Genomic DNA, 16,847 nt, shown 5'->3' with positions numbered 1-16,847 from the left:
ATTAAAACTCAAATTACAGAAAGAAAGATTAATCTGTTTCCTCTCATATTAATAAAAAATGCCTATAGGGTATCTGGGTGGCTCAGCCAGTTAAGTGGCCGACTTCCGCTCATTCATGATCTTGTGGTTCCTGAGTTTGAGCCTGCTTTGGAAACTCTGTTTCCCCCTCTCTCTGTTTCTCCCTGACCCTTCCTCTCTCTCTCAAAATAAAGAAACATTTAAAAAATGCTTACCAACTGAAAGGAAAAACGATTAAAATTCAATATAATATGAGTATAGGAAATGAACATGTAGTTCTCAGAAATTGAAGTACAAATTCCTTTCAAATATGAAAAGGCATTCCACTGGACTAATATACAGACAATGCAAATTAAAACTAGGAAATATTATATCTTATATAAAAATAATAAAATTATAGACAGCTGGATGATATACCATACTATTTAGAATGTAGGATGATAGACCCTATCACACATTGCAAATGGATCTGCAAATGGCTGTACCCCTTAAAGAATGCAATTTGACAAACAAAAGCAAAAATGAACTATTGGGGCTTCATCAAGATAAAAAACTTCTGCACCGTGAAGGAAACAATCAACAAAACTAAAAGGCAACCAATGGAATGGGAGAACTATTTGAAAATGACATGTCTGATAAAGGGTTAATATCCAAAATTTATAAAGAAGTCATCAAACTCAACAGTCAAAAGACAAATAATCTAGTTAAGAAATTGGCAGAAGACATGAATAGACATTTTCCAGAGAACATTCAGATGGCTAACAAATACATGCAAAAATGCTCAACATCACTTATCATCAGGGAAATACAAATCAAAACCATAATGAGATACCAACTCACACCTGCTGGAATGACTAAAATTAATAACATTGGACACAACAGGAGAAGCGGGAGCTCTTCTTACACTGATGGTGGGAGTGGAACCTGGTGCAGCCACTCTGGAAAACAGCATGGAGCTTCCTCAAAAAGTTAAAATTGGAACTACCCTGTGACCCAGCAATTGCACTACCCAAAGGATATTTACCCAAAGGTTACAAAAATACTTATTTGAAGGGGTACATGCCTTCCATTGTTTATGGCAGCATTATCAACAATAGCCAAAGTATAGAAAGAGCTCAAACATCCTTTGATAAATGGATAAAGAAGATATTATATATACATATATATACGCTACATACTATATGTATATATACACAATGTATATATGTGTGTGTATATATATAAACACACAAGGTATACACACACACACACACACAATGGAATATTACTCAGACATTAAAAAGAATGAAATCTTGCCATTTGCAATGACATGGATGGAGCAAAAATATATTATGTTAAGCAAAATAATTCATGGAAAGACAAATACCATGATTTCACCCATATGTGGAATTTAAGGGAAAAAATGGAGGAACATAGGAGAAGGAGAAAAAAGAGAGAGGGAGGCAAACCATAAGAGACCTACAGAGAACAAACTGCGGGTTGCTGGGTGGGGGGTGGGGGGGGATGGGCGAGATGTGTGATGGGTTAAGGAGGGCACCTGTGATGAGCGCTGGGTGTTATATCTAAGTGATGAACCACTAAATTCTACTCCTGAAACCACCATTACACTGCATGTTAACTGACTAGAATTTAAATAAAAACTTAAAAAACAAAACATGAAATTTGACAGAATTATTAAAACAACAGATTTATTATAACTTTGAAACAGCAAATCTACATGAGCATTGATTTATACATTGATTTATTTTTGGAAAGATTGCTAGTGATAGAATGATATAAATAATCTAAATATCTGGTTACTAGGTGGCTGAATGAATTAAGATATATCCATAAAATGGATTATTTTGCATCTGTTAAAAATCATGATAAGGGGGATGCCTGAGTGGCTCAGTCAGTTAAGTGGCTGACTTCGGCTCAGGTTATGATCTCGCAGTTCATGAGTTTGAGCTCCATGTCAGGCTCTGTGCTGACAGCTCAGAGCCTGGAACCTGCTTAAGATTCTGTGTCTCCTCTCTGCCCTTCTCCTGCTCATGCTCTGTCTCTCAAAAATAAATAAACATTGTTTAAAAGTCATAATAAGGGAACTCCCTATGTCCTGAAAGGATTACCACCTTATTACCTTACTAACTAAAAAAAAAAATTGAGGAACAGTGACTGTGTATTTTACCATTTGTGATTAAAAAAGGGGTGAGAACACATATTTTAATTGCTTCAATAGGTCTAAAAATCTCTGGTAGATAGCATTAACAAAAAGATAATATTAACAGCAGGCAATAGGAATTGGGGGAACAAGATTCTGTGGAGAGTTTTCATAATATATCTTAGTATCATTCAGGGTTATGTCAGGAAAGCAAATTCAAATAGACGCTTAAACTGAAGATATTTTTTAACAAAGAGGTTTTACTTAAGTGTTAGGCAAGAATGAAGAAATTAACAAGAGAAGTTGAGGAACACAGAAATTAGCAACAGTGGGAAGGCATTATCACCTGCTAGTCATGGAAAAGAAGAGGAAATGGATGGATTGGATTGGATAGGATTGGATAGGGACTTAGAGGACCATCTGATCAGATCTGTAGTTGTAGTGGGACACAGCAAGTGACATATTCCCTGGGCCAAAGCCAAGGAAAGAGGGGAAGAAATACTAATCTCTTTCTCCCCTTCAGCCCTCTGATCTTCTGTTCCTTTTATTGGACAAACTCAGTGAGAAACCAGAGGAAGGAATCCAGCAATGCAATCCATAAGCTTGATACTCCTTTAGCACAGAGGAGGAGAAAGAAGGGAATCATGTATTCTTACTGCATGCAAATTGAGATCGGAATTAGATACCATGTGGCATACAGATTGAAAAAAAATTAAAAGCCTGACAAAAGTATTGTTAGTAAGACTTGGCTCGAAAGCAGTTCTTGCACATGACCAATGGATATGTAAATTGACAGAACCTTTGGAAAGCAATTCAGCTAAAGTTGGAGATGTACATTCCTATAAACTAGTAATTCTACTCTGAAATAAATTTCCCCAGGGAAATTCATTCATTTGCACCTGGAAACATGCACAAGAACATTCACTACAGTTTTGTCCGTAATAGTGTAAATAATGGCAAATCACTTGAATATTCATTAATATGACAGTGGAAATCTGTGCTTTATTCATACAACAAAGGACGGGGCTGCAGTGAAAATGAATGAACTGGAGCTGCATCTATCAAATACAAATATCACACAACAAATATAAATTGCTGCTGATGTTATTTATATAGAATTTAGCAGCATGCAAATTATATTATATATCATTTAAAGATACTAATAAGGATAATACCATATTCAGGAAAGAGGAAAATTCGGAGTCATGACAGATGGGTATGCAAAAGATTTGGCTGTTTGAGGGGCGCCTTGGTGGCTCATTCAGTTGAGCATCTCAGTGCAGTTCAAGTCATGGTCTCCCCATTGTGGGTTCGAGCCCCACGTTGGGCTCTGTGGAGCCTGCTTCAGATTCTGTGCCTCCCTCTCTCTTTGACCCTCCCCTGCTCACTTGCTTTCTCTCTCTCACTCTCAAAAATAAATAAAACATTTAAAAAAAAAGATTTGGCTGTTTTGAAAAATGTTTTTTTTTTCTTAAACTATGAAGTGGCTATGCTAGTGCTCAGTATATTTTGACCAGTTCTTAGGTATATCTGAAATATAATAAAATTTAAGAATATGGTAAACAGGATTAAAGTACATATGCATATACATAATGAAAGGATACATATGTTATGCATTGAATTGCATTCCCCCCAAATTCATATGTTGAAGATTAATGCTCAATATGAACAGTACTTGGAAGTAGGGCCTTTAATAAATGAGAACTTAAGAGAGGGGCTCTATCCAAGAAGACTAGGTGTCCCTAAGACACCAGCAGCGAGAGTACACGTGGAAAAGGCCTTCTAAGGACACAGACAGAAAGTGGCCATCTGAAAGCCAAGGAGAGAAGCACCAGGAGAAACCAAACCTGCCAACATTTTTAACTTGGATTTCCAGCCTCCAGAAACATGATAAAAGACACATTCTGTTGTTTTAGTTACCCAATCTGTGGTATTCGTTATAGTAGTTCTAGAAAACTAATAGAACATCTAGTTTATTCTGGGTACCCACAGTTAATACCTCTGAAATTCTGATATTTTTCTCTTTTTCCATTGAATTTCCTTTGAGATGATCATTGGTTTAACTTCCTAACAGGAAATTTCCTATTAGTTTCCTTTAATTTCTTTCTGTACTTCAATGTATCTCTGAAAAAAAATCACTATTATTTCCCCTTCTTTGATATGGTTGCTTTTTAATTTCTTGGTCTTCATTATGATTCAAGTTTTAGTGGCTCTCCTCTAAAATCTATATAATTTGTCCCATGCCTCCACATTTGTTCTTCATCCTCTCTAAGGAAACTTCTCCCAAGTCTATGTCTTATCTCTCTTATGTCTCTCACTTTCCTCCATGGAATATCATGCAAATAATTTCCTAAATCATATCTGAGAATCTTTTCTCTTACTTCCAAGGACGGAAAATAATTTCAGTTGCTTACAATCTGCAGGTCATTTTATTATGCACTGACATATATTGTCCCTACTATGTGCATCTACTCTATGAATACCGTATGTACCACTTCTGTTACAGTAGCAATGACACATCATGAAAAACGTAGATTTTTTAAAAGGTAAAAGTAATCTCAGCTAATAATGAGATCTTCGAGTTAACCACACATGGAAATGTATTCAAACCCATGTCTTTCTGAATATAGGCTTTTCCTATTGATTCTCAGTCCCTGTTAATAATATCCAGCTCCATATTCCATTAGCACCTCTAAAACACATATTTCTAAAACCGATTTTACCATTTTATCCTCATACCTTTTTCCCATTTTTTTTACCACATCTCCTATTTCCACTGCCATCTTCTGAGTCACTCAAGCATGACAGCTTTGTGTTGTTTCTAATTCTCTTTCCTCTTCCTTGCTGTCCACATGCAGTAAGCTACTTCCGTCAGCTCCTTATATTCATTGCCATCTTCCTGTTATTATTTCTTGTAAGGCTGTTGAAGTTATATTTTAGCTGGATCTTTTATTTTCAGTCCTCTTCTTCTAGTAGCTTAATTAGCACAGTAATCTTTGTAAAGCCTAAGTACAGTCTTACCAAGGCCCTGATGTAAAATTTCCCTTTCAGATCGAATACATTTCCAGTGCCTAAGGGAAACTTTCTTTTAAGGCCCTACTGCAGTTTCTTTTTGTAAAACTCGTTAATTAATTAATTTTATTTTATTGTAATTCCAGTAGTTAACATGCAGTATTATATTAGTTTCAAGCATACAATATCGTGATTCAACAAATGATGTTGGGAAAACTAGACAACCTACCCAGTCTCTTGACTATCTCACCAATCCGTTGTGAGCCTCCACATTCACTTTCATACCAGTTCCTGCTTTGTTTCCCTATGCCTGTTCCAGTTAGTGCCATTAGTGTCTTGGCTAAAAAAATATCCTTGATTTATGATTTACTATAAAATATAGTTCAATTTCTGTCTTTAGTTCCTGTGTATTAACATAGTTTGGGCTTATTTCCAACCATACATTTATAGCATCTCTGCACTTATTGAAGGCTTTTTGAAACTTGTTTACCCACTTGACACTTTGAGAGAGACTTAGAAGTTGATTTTGGATTTCACTATGTGGTCGGCAATACCTGGTACTTCATAAAACAGATATAATGAACTTTTAATATTTTCCCCACTTTTCCTCTTATGCACGTGATTCCCCAACTTTCTGTCACATGGCACGTGCATAAAATTGTGTTTGTGTTTATGTGAGCTAATAGAAATAAAGCTCAGTGCTACAGAGATAACAAGCTGAGGGCTCTTGCTTATTCAGGGAAAATAGATGCACATTATGGCACACAAATAATTCATTCGAGACACACATCAGTTTCATATCTCACCAATTAGGAAGATTTTCCTTATATAATATTTGATTTTTGAATAATGTAGAAAATAATTTAAGAAAGAAGCCACATAATCTTTGTATTTTGATATTTTAAATATTTGTGACACCTGTGCCAGAATGATCACAGTTTGCCAAAATTAGTTTCTCATCAGCTCTTGAGTACAGTATAGACATGATGGCATTGTATACCCACTCAATTTATTGTCCAGGGGATTGTTCCCAAATACCATACTTTCTTTATTTGAAGATACCAATGATTATGACACTCCATTCTTGAATGATATCATGTTGATGAAACATAAAGAAATATTATATTAAGTGCATATGTCGATTGATAGTTCTCAATATCATAAATGTTTAAATAAGTATGTTATTTTATTATAAAGGACATAGCGTTTTTCCATTTATTTAAAGGAGAGCAAATGTATCATGTTCTCTTTCTATGCAGATGACTTTTTCTGGTGGGCAGAAGCTTTGAATTCTCTTCTCAGATGACAGACATAAAGGGGTGATAACCATCTCTGTTGAACTATCTCTATGAATTGGCTTTTTGAGCATTTTGTATGATTCATATGTTCTCTTTGGAGCTATGTGAAAACTAAAGTAGGTCTCCAAGTGATTGTTAAGAGCCATGTATGCAACACCAAAGGATCCAGGACAGGGTAGGATTCCTTCCAGATCATACATGCGATTGTCACATTTGTGATTTTGAGTTGAAGAAGGGTAGGTGCATGTGTATGGATACGTACCAGCACATATACTTTAGTTGTGAAAGATAGGTTCATTATATGTATATTATCATACACAGGTTCAACACTCTCAATACTATTAGTGGCAAAATTCTGATTTTTAAGTTTTCTCCTTCCCCAAGGGCTTGCTAGGGTTGCGTCACTGAGAATTCCAGATGGAGGACTGCTTTCTAGCTCATACATGGAAGACTGCCAAAGAGGGAGAGGCTGTAGTTTAAATTAATCTTCAACTAGGGGTAGGGAAGACTTCAACAGTCCCCTGGAGGAGTTGAAAAGCTTTGCCAACAGCAACAGCAAAACAAATCATTGTTTTGTACAGATAACATGATGGAAGCATATTTAACTGAGGGGAAGTTAAAAACAACAATTGCTCAGATTACATCAGAACATGCATGGCATTTCAAGAAAGTACACCATTTTTTTGGTCCTGTCATTTTTTTCAAATATAGCAGTTCTCTACCTTGTTCTCTGCCTCTTCCCCATCCCAACCTAAATGATACACTGAGCTCCAAAAGCAGTCTTTCCTAATACCTTTTCCCTAGTTTTCTGAATAAGTTAAAATCTAAACTCTATAATTCCATAGCAAATATGTCATTGACATAATGTAATTGTCAAAAGCACTTGATCCAGGCCTCGGTAATGGGTCTGGCTCTTAATCCAAGGTTAACAGAGTACCAAGTTCATGAAGATGTTTTTGAGAAGAGTCATAAATACCCATCCCTCTTCCCTGTCCTTGTTTTGTTCATTCAATTCCTTAGTGTAGGAAGTTAAGAAACGTGTTGAGATTACAGGAAAATGTTTCCTACATTTTATCTGATCTTTCCCTATTTATATCAATTTAAGTGTATATTTAACTTTTATGTTGAAATTTTTGTTGCACATTTGCCACCCTGGACTCTGAATTCCTCAGAAAGCCAATCCATAGGAAAGTTTTGTAAATTCCAACAGTCCTGTAAGACATCTGTGAGATTGCTACACATGGGAATACAATGTCACACTCAATACCGTAGAAGTAAAAACCTACATTCCAATTATACAAAGTTTCCTTTTGTTTAAATTATACCATAAAACTATATCAATATGTATTTCTGATAGAACCATTTGGACTTCAAAATGGACAAGCTGTTAGTGACCTCAAGATAAGAAATTTAGTTCTCTTGCCCAAGGTTATTAGCAGATCAATATCGTTCAGGTTTCTGGACTTCTAATCAAGTGCTTTGCTTATTATCGCTTCTCGGCCTTTTGGCTAAGATCAAGTGCAAGTGCTTTGCTTATGTTAGCCTTGATTTGGAACACATTTAATGTTTTTAAGGTGCCCGAATTATAATTTATCAGTTTTGAAAAGCATTCATCCTAAAGTAGTGAAAGTTTAATCAATATATTCAAAGTACACCAGTACCTAGAATCAATTCTGATTCTTAGCAAATTAACAAACAGTTTTCAAAACTAGAATTCGGCCTTCTACCTATTTTGAATTTATTTGTGTGTATGGTATAATAAAGTGGTCCAGTTTCATTCTTCTGCATGTTGCTTTCCAGTTTTCCCAACACCATTTGTTGAAGAAACTGTCTTTTTTCCATTGGATATCCTGCTCTATCAATTAGTTGATTCGCTGATCCTATAGTTGGGGGTCCATTTCTAGGTGCTCTGTTCTACTGATCTATATGTCTCTTTTGATGCTAGGACCCCACATATTGTCTTGATGACTACAACTTTGTAATATAGGTTAGAGTCCAGAATTGCGATGCCTCTAATTTTGTTTTTCTTTTTAAAATTTGTTTTGGCTATTGGGGGTCTTTTGTGGTTCCATACAAATTTTAGGATTACTTGTTCTAGTTCTGTGAAAAATGCTGGCGATGTTTTGACAGGAATTGAGATAAATGTGTAGATTGCCTTAGGTAGTACTGACATTTTACCAGTATTTGTTCTCCCGATCCATGAGCATGGATATTTTTCTATTTCTTTGTGTCCTCTTCAATTTCTTTAATAAGTGTTTTATACTTACATATACTTAAACTTTGGTGAAGTTTATTCCCAGGTATCTTATGGGTTTTGTAATTGTAAATGGGATTGATTCCTTGATTTCTCATTCTGCTACTTCATTAAGGGAAGGAGAAAATAAAAAGAGAGAGTGAGGGATGTGAACCATAAGTAATTCATAGAGAACAGAGGGTTGCTGGAGGGAAGGTGAGTGGGGAATGGGCTAAGTGGGTGATGGGTATTAAGGAGGGCATTTGTCAGGATGAGTGCTGGATGTGATATATAAGTGATGAATGACTAAATTTTATTTCTGAAAGAAATATTATACTATATGCTAACTAGAATTTAAGTTAAAAGTTAAGAAAATGAAAAAAGAAGACAAAACTGGACTTTGGCAACTTCTTTGAGCCAATTAGTGATAGTCAACTCATGAAGTGATGAAAAAGTATTATTAGGGAAAAAATCACCATCTCATGCAAACATATGTTCACACCAACAACTTATGAATATCCATTCCCTTATAATCATAGACACTGTATAGCATGCCTCTCACTCGTGTGTACTGCAGGTTGTTGACAACTCTATAGCATATTTTCTCATTAAAGCATATCCTAATATTCATTTAGGTTCATAAAATTATTATAGTCAACAAAATATATCTCAATTAAAGGGAAGGCCAGCATTTGACTAGATAATTGGACATTTCCCAAAGTACTATTTATCCCTAAAGATAACTGTACATTAAATATTACAGGAAAATATTTATTAAAAATTAATTATCAAAGGCCTTAAATCACAATTTTTGAGTAATTATTTGAGAAGTGAGATCTTCTTGGAAATATATTTATTAGAGTGTCACTAGTATTATTTTTATAGTAGAAGAGTAACCCATTTCAAATAGCCCTGAAAAGATTAAAAATACAATTTCAAAAACCTAATTTACCACTTGATACTAGATTCATGTGAGAAAGTAAAGGATCCACTATTCATTCAGACAACATCTGAGTGTTGAACACACTCAATTCCATGTGGTACAGGGGAGGCTTGGTATAAAGGTATAAGAAAATATACCTACATCTAAGGTGTAATAGTAAAAAGAAAGTAATCATTATATGCAGAGCCAAATAAATACTGAAATTACAGATGAAGAAAGACACACACACACACACATACACACACACACACACATATACATGGGGTAGGAGACAAGGAGAGACAGATTAAATTATAGGCATATCAAATAGAATTCCAGAAAAGGAAGTGTAATTGAATCTTTCAAGGACCAAATCCAGGAGAGTGCTGAGAAGATACCAGGAATTAGGGCTTCTAACTTCTCTTTCTTTGTAGTCATGGGACCTCTTATGACAGCTTACCTCTGTAGGTCATTGGCATTGTTTTTTATCTTTCTCCCTCCAACTCACATAAGGCTCACATATAGTTCCTAATATATATTTACCTTCATATGCAGTAATAAGAGCTAATTGATAGAGTCATTTTGTGTCTCAATTCCAAACTCCTAAGACAGTTTGATCAACTTAGTTTGGTTTGATAATTACCCTTGATTGGCTTGGAAGTTGTTTGTTTTTTTTTTTAATGAGAAATTTATTTATGAAGTAGGCTTATGGATAGGTAAACATAATCCACTTGAATGAATGTGTCGAAGGCTCATTGGTTGAGTGTCTGACTCTTCACTTCAACTGAGGTCTGATCCCAGGGTCATGGGCTCTGCACTGAATGTGGAATCTGCTTGAGAGTTTCTTTCTCCTTCTGTTCCTCTTCCCTCTGCCTCTCTCTCTCAAATAAAAATAAAAAATAAAGTGAAGTTAAAAAAAAGATAAAAGAACTCACTTGAGACAGTTGGTATTTCTAATATTTTATTTCCATTTAACAAGTATTAATTGATCACTCCCATAGGAAGAACATTATGTTAATTTGACACATGTAGAGATTAACAATACATAGTTTTTCTCTCTAAGGAGCTCAAACTGGAGTAGAGGAGATAGAAGAAAAAATAAATCTCCATTTTTAAGGGATATATATGATACCAATGGCTCTAATACTTTAGATATATCCCTTCTGGTCTTCTTTTGTTAACTCCTCCCAACAGAGTAAGTTATCTCCAGGACCCAGATGTCATAGTGCCCACTCTGGATATTCTGGCATAAAATTAGCTTTAAATGGCTGAGGGCCTGTGTGAACTTCATTTAGATGATTGTTTACTAGAAGATTGTCCTACTTCTATGCATTACCCCTCTGCCTGAAGGATAAGGGGTGTTTTTTTGTGGAAAAAGTATGTGACTCAATTTTGGAAATGACATCTACAGATGAGGCCCCTGAGAGGGAAGGAGTAGGATAGAGATAGGGTAGAAAGCCAAAGGACATGGAATCTGAGGAGGGTAACTCCTTTTGTATTCTTGTCCTGGATAACAGATGTTTGGGGCAAGTCGATATGCCTACTAAGGGACTATCGTACAGATATTTTCTGGATGTTATGGGAGCATAGAAGAGAGTCACCAAGTAAAAGCTGATGAAGATACATTTAGAAAAAAAGGTGTATCTGAGATTGTATCTGAGTTTTATAAGACCATTATTAGTTATTTGAGTAAAGTGATGAAGTTATTAGAAGGCGGGCGCTGCATGTGAAAAGGCAGGAGATCCACATTTATCTGTGTGGTATAATATGCATAGGGACCTCTGTAAGGAACTTATGCATGACACAGTGTTTGGTACATATTAATGGATCCTAAGGATTTTCACCTTCCTTTGGCAGTGTCCTAAGATATCCCCTTCCGTCTTGTCTGTGGCCTCACAGGTTTTCTCACACTACTCAGTCAATGATTTCCTAGGAATTAAAAATATTCAGTGATTCAGAATATTTAACAACCATTATAGGACAGACACTACATTTATCTGAGCTTTTCCTCTGGAGATGGGCTGGTTATATCATTTAATATAAGTGTAAATAGAAGAGTACCTCCAAGGAGTGAGTAGTCTGCATGTTCTCTATCTAATAAAATGGAGTTTCAACTAATGAAGATTTAAATAAATATTAGGGGTTTACAGTTAAAGGTGGTGGATTGGTCAGACACATCATGTTCCATCCTCCTTGAAATATCAATAAACTTATAATAAAGGAATTTATAAAAAAAAAGACTTAAGCCAAAAAAGGCAAAGATGATAGAATATAATAATGCAATGTTAAAAAAAAGTAGGAACCAGATGTGTATGTGGTGGGATGGTCAATTTAATGTGACAGCTTGACTGGGCCATGGGATACCCAGATATCTATCTAATCAATCATTATTTCTGAGTGTGTCTGTGAAGTTTGCTTAGAATAAATTAGCATTTGAACTGGTGAACAGAGTAAAGCAGACTGCCCTTTCCAATGTGGGTGAGAATCATCAGGTCTGCTGAGGACCTGAACAAAAAGGTGAAGGAAAGGAGGATTCCCTCTGCTTGAGCTGAGACACTGGTCTTCTGCTTGGACTGAGACTTACACCATTTACACTCCTCATTGTCAAGGCTTTGAACTCAGACTGGGTTCTGAGTTGGCTTTCCTGGGTTTCCAGCTTGCAGATGGCAGATCATGGGACTTCTTGTCCTCTGTACATGTATAAGCCAGTTCCTTATAATCAGTCTCTCTCTCTCTCTCTCTCTCTCTCTCTCTCTCTCTCTCTCTCTCTCTCTCTCTCTCTCCCCTGTTCTGTTTCTCTGGAGAACTCTGACTAATGCACATGAAAAAGGCCTTTAGAAACCTAAGAAAAGATAATTTCTACCTGACAGTGAGCAAAGATGATTAAAAAATCTGTTACACTATGAAACATTTAAAAGGGACATCAAGTGCCTTTTGAAGTGGGGGAACATATGAAATCAAAATTAAAAAGACTGTTGACAGTTTAATATTTAAACCTGGACCTCCTTTATCTGTTGTGAGGCAGTACTCAGCTGTCAATAGCATTTATATATTCATGAATTGTACATAGGGAACACTGATGTAGCCTAAATGGCAATCACTATATAACTATATTGGGGGAATGAGGATTTTAGTAAATGTGTATGAGTGTGGGCAAGAGGTGGTGAGAGGGAGGTGCCAGTGTACAAAGGGGACATGTAGATCCTCATCTTCCATGGAGGGATGTCAACAGAGAATGCCGACAATCATATCAACAGAAAAGCCAACAATTTAAAAATAGTAATAAAAGAATTTATTTAGATATATGGAGATATATACCAAAAGAATAAATTATCAGAGATGTAAGTGGTTGCCTCTTGGAAATGGTAAATTGAAGTGGGGATTAAGATACTGCTAATTTTTGCCGTAAGTCCTATCGTATTATTTGAGTCTTTAAACTACATGCAACTATTAGTTAGAAATACAAACTAAATCAAAAGAAATAGCATCAAGTTTTCATAAATTTGACATACTCCCAGAGGAGTGCTTGTAGTGCTGATATTCCATGTTGCATTTTGATTGTAGACTTGTGTCCTTAATAATCATCTGAGCTAAAGGTACATTTTTACCCATATTTGAACCTTCCTGGTTTCTCCACCTGTAAAATAAACACAGTGTGTGCAGTCATATATTCCTTGCATGAATATTCTGAGACTACATGACATACCACAGGATAGAAACATAGTCTATTTAGATCAACTGTAAGTAATTTAAATGTTATATATCACTCAATCAATGTTGATAGGAGAACTAAATGAGACCCTTGGAAGTTAATGACTTGCCGGAGAAATTTCTACTGGCAAATAATAATAATGATAGGAAAGTCTGAATTAAATGATAAGAAAGTACTGTCATATGCTTAGCAGAGTCATCAATTACAAGTTTTTTAATTCTCTTATTCACACCAAATAAAAATAGGGACTTAGTTAAATTTTAATTCAGATTTCTTTCACAGAAACTTAAAGCAGTTATCTCTATAGAAATATCCTGGAATATTTCATAAACATATCATGCTGCATGATAGTTCCATTAATCTAATTTGAAAATGTCAGCATGAAAAATCTTTGATTCATACAGTATTTTAAAAATATATCTCTGATGTTTTTTGTTTTGTTTTGACATGTCATTTCATAATCTTCTGTTGGCACTTAGTCTAGATGACTGCAGTTAGCAGAACCAACTAGCCAAGGATCATTCTTGATCTTCTTACATACATGCTACAGAACGTTTTTTTTTATCATCAGCTCCAGAAAATGCTATTTATCAGGGCCCTCAGGCAAAACCTCCCTAGGGTAGAGTGAGGCCCGGAATCAACTCTAAGAGTACAGGGGAAATCTAGTTGAAATAAATACTAAGGAGAGATTCAAGGGAATAAATCAATCACAAAATGGCTTATGTATAAAAATGGGAAACATAAGGGACCCAAGGGTTCCTTTGTGTACCTTGGGTCTTTAATTTTTCACTCATTACAGAGGGAAATTAAAGTATCTCTGAACCCTTTACTTCTTCCTATATGTATTGGTTATCGGCAAGAATGGCTAACTTAACCATATAATTTCTTCTTGCCAAAACATTAGATTACTGTAAATCTTCAGTACTTCTATGAGATGGTTTAATCAAACTGTTCAGGGTAAGAAGTATTAAGCAGTCAGTACTTTTCATGAAAAATATATATTAGCTTAGATCAAGGTCCCCTTTCTGTAAAGGATCAAACGGTAAATATTTTCAGCTTTGCATAATATTTGACAACTTCCATTCTTCCATATAGCAGGAAAGCAGCTGGGAATTATACCCTAATGAATGGGCCTGGCTATATTCCAATAAACCTTTATCTGCAAAACAGGCAGCAAATAGAATTTGGCTCATGAGCCATCAGATACCAACCCTATGGATTAGGAGATATTAGAGCCAAGAAGTCAAGGGTGACTAAATTTTGCCATGAATATCATATCCAATACTTCTCAGGCAGTCCCCTAGAAGAATATACACAGTAGTAGTAGTCATGTGGGGAATCAAGTACCCCATAGGTATTTGATTTTTAGGAGGATAAAAGTTGAGCAATTGCCAATGCAGAGCCATGGATCTATGTGGTTGAATCACGTGATAAGCCTATAGGCCTAAGTGAGAGTTTCTTTTTTTATCTACACCGAAAGAGAATCTGACTCTGGATATTATAGATTTACTCCCAGTCTCATGCCACAAAAACAGAAACAGTGGCAATCAGGCAGACATAAAGAATGTTGTCATGGCTCCCGAAGACAGGTGTGTGCCCACTACCACCGTACTGAATGGAGTAGGGATGTGTGGGATGAAGCAGCTCCAACTATACCAACTATAGAACTGGCCACAGTGTACTTTAGTGATACAGCTAGATGCCTAGAGAAAATATAAAAGAGATCATTCATAAATTAGTATGAATTTGTTTTTTAGACAACGGTGATCATAATTAGTAGTGAATATAGAATAACAGACCATTTATGGGGTCCATATGGGAGAGCCAAGAAGTAAAATAAAGTAAACTGAAACTACTGAGAGAGAGAGAGAGAGAGAGAGAGAGAGAGAGAGAGAGAGAATAAATGAGGTAAAAACACCTGATCTTTTAAAGCAGTTTCTAAGAATTGACAGTGCCTCAATAAATGTTACTTTTAATCCCCCTGAGATCTAGTGTTGACCTTTGTATACATTGCTAGGCAGTTATTTAGGCATGAGCAAGGAGGGATAAAGCAGGTGCTGGCCACACCCTCAGTGCCATCCCCAAGGGTTAACAGCCACACCGTCAGAGCCACGTGTAAGGGCTAATGGAACTGGAAAAGCCTAACATCAGAGCTGGCTCAAAAGCCACAAGGGGACTTCTAAGAGCTGAGCATATCCACAAAGGGTGAAACTTGTCTTTAACTACCTTTAAGGTCACAACAAAAGCTCTTTAGAAATTCATAAATATACAATACATAAATAAATACAGTTATAACAGAATGCATCATGTGTAGGTGCATGTGCAGAGGCCAAAATATTATATAACCACCAGCTGTCAATCAAAAATGGCAATCAAAGACAAATTTACCTGTACACAAGCAGGCTTAAAAGGATGATCTACACCCTCCTACACTGCTGGTGACAATGTAAACTGGTGCAGCCACTCTGGAAAACAGTGTGGAGGTTCCTCAAAAAATTAACAATAGAACTCTCCTATGACCCAGCAATAGCACTGCTAGGGATCTACCCAAGGGATACAGAAGTGCTGATGCATAAAGGCACATGTACCCCAATGTTCATAGCAGCACTTTCAACAATAGTCAAATCATGGAAAGAGCCTAAATGTCTATCAATGATGAGTGGATCAAGAAGATGTGGTATATATATATATACAATGAAATACTACATGGCAATGAGAAAGAATGAAATTTGGCCATTTGTAGCAACATGGATGGAACTCGAAGGTGTTATGCTAAGTGAAATAAGTCAGGCTGAGAAGGACAGATACCATATATTTTCACCCATAAGTGGAACAGAAGAAACTTAACAGAGGACCATGGGGGAGGGGAGGGGGGGAAATAGTTAAGGAGAGGGAGCGAGGCAAATCATGAGACATTCTTGAATACTGAAAACAAACAGAGCTGAAGGGGGACGGGGAAAGGGGTAGAGGATTGATGGTCATGGAGGGGGGCAATTGTGGGGATGAGCACTGGGCATTTTATGGAAACCAACTTGACAATAAACTATTGAGAAAAAAAAAAGATGAGCTAGAGCTTCTTTTTTTTTTTTTTTTAAATCTGAGTGGCCCACCTTTATTTTTTTTAAATTTTTTTTCCATAATATTTTATTGTCAAATTGTTTTCCATATAACACCCAGTGCTCTTCCCCTTAAGTGCCCTCCACCATCACCACCATCTCTTTTCCCCCTCCCCCTTCCCTTTCAACTCTCAGTTCATTTTCAGCATTCGATAGTCTCTCAAGTTTTGTATTCCTCTCTCTCCCCAACTCTCTCTTCCCTCCTCCGCTCCCCCTGGTTCTCCATTAGGTCTCTCCTGTTTTCCTGCTAGACCTATGAGTGCAAACATATGGTTTCTGTCCTTCTCTGCCTGGCTTACTTCGCTCAGCATGACACCCTCAAGGTCCATCCACTTTCCTACAAAGGGCCATATGTCATTCCCTCTCATTGCCATGTAGTACTCCATCGTGAATATA

The 16,847-nt window shown here is 36.3% G+C and overlaps 1 long non-coding RNA gene and 1 pseudogene across 1 annotated transcript in view; both read left to right on the top strand.

Annotated features, from left to right (window-relative positions):
- LOC115301954 overlaps window positions 1-16,847 on the top strand; it is a 156,916-nt gene that overhangs the window by 35,118 nt on the left and 104,951 nt on the right. The gene's annotated exons all lie outside the window — the stretch shown is intronic.
- Window positions 7,957-8,102, top strand: LOC115303055 (annotated as a pseudogene).

The sequence above is a fragment of the Suricata suricatta genome, chromosome 9, assembly GCF_006229205.1.
Source record: "Suricata suricatta isolate VVHF042 chromosome 9, meerkat_22Aug2017_6uvM2_HiC, whole genome shotgun sequence".
In the NCBI taxonomy this organism is placed as follows: Eukaryota; Metazoa; Chordata; class Mammalia; order Carnivora; family Herpestidae; genus Suricata; species Suricata suricatta.
The sequence above is the reverse complement of the archived record's forward strand: the minus strand, read 5'-3'. Positions and strand labels throughout refer to the sequence as shown.